Below are 1,213 nucleotides of genomic sequence, written 5' to 3'. Positions count from 1 at the left end.
CCAAGATTGAAAGAGGTAAAGAGAATAGGTGGGGGCGCATATGCATTATCAAGTTTGATCTTGTGACCAGACCAAGTGGTATTGGTTAAAGGTCAAAGTGGCTGACACTAACAAGACTGCTCAGGTGGGATTTGAACCTGTGACCTTGTGATTGGTTGGCAGGAACTTTATCCACTAGGCCATTCCAACACTTCCAATGAAGTAGGGGTTGAGACTTTGATGAATGTGAGATTTTTCAATGATGCTTAAAGTCTCACTCCCCCGACCCTTTTCGGCCATTTTAAAACCAGCTCATTAGCCATGCACATTAGCAATTCACCTCTGGGGGGGTGGGCGGAGACTGCACTGTTTTGCACCCGCCCAGCCACCTCCTCGCACCCCACCCCCCGGTTGCTGACAGCTGGACATTGTATAATTACAGATTCAGCGCATTTAGTGTAAAACTCTCCACTGGGATTTGATCCCAGACTGGAGCATAGTCCTTGCTCACAGTGCAAGCTGCTCTACCAGGTGAGCTATACCTGTTATACCTTGACAGCTACACCGAGCTGCCAAGCCTTTCAACTCTGAGCCATATGAAGAACTTTTGTGACAGACTGTATATTGTAAAATAGCCAATCTGTTAAAAAAAATGGAAGACCAGAAAAATTTCTGCATCTGTTCCTGCACCACATGATTACACGCACCCGGTCCCTTGTCATAGAGGCACCACTCAAGGAGCCTGGGAAAGTAGATAATCTCACAATTCAGATGATGTTTACAGCTCGTCTCTATCATAAACAGTTCAGATGTTATAATGTCTTGTTGATGTTTTGCAAAACAAGTAATCATATCATGGTCACACAATGAATACTTGAAGTTTCTATTCAGCATAAACACAATTCTGAGTTGAGGACACCCCTAGACACAACAATATAGACTATTAGGCTACATTGTATCATGAAATACTCATAACATCTAAGACATGACAGGTGTGGCATGATAAGCTGGGGGCCAATTTTGGCCAGCTGTAGTCACTATAGAATAGAAAATACTTTATATTAACCTATATTATTTAAATTTCGCATTTTTGCATGTACGGTATGTATTATTTCCAAACTAGTTTTTATTTTCATTTAACATTCATTTATATGCCAATCAAGAGTGGGTGAGTGAAGGAGTGCAAGAGAAGCACCTGCCCACCTCTCATGTCCAAGAGACTTTGTCCTGTCCT

This window comes from Trachurus japonicus, unplaced genomic scaffold (genome assembly GCF_045865225.1).
Source record: "Trachurus japonicus isolate A0001 unplaced genomic scaffold, Traja_1.0 AP030028.1".
Taxonomy (NCBI): Eukaryota; Metazoa; Chordata; class Actinopteri; order Carangiformes; family Carangidae; genus Trachurus; species Trachurus japonicus.
This window is presented reverse-complemented; position numbering follows the sequence as displayed.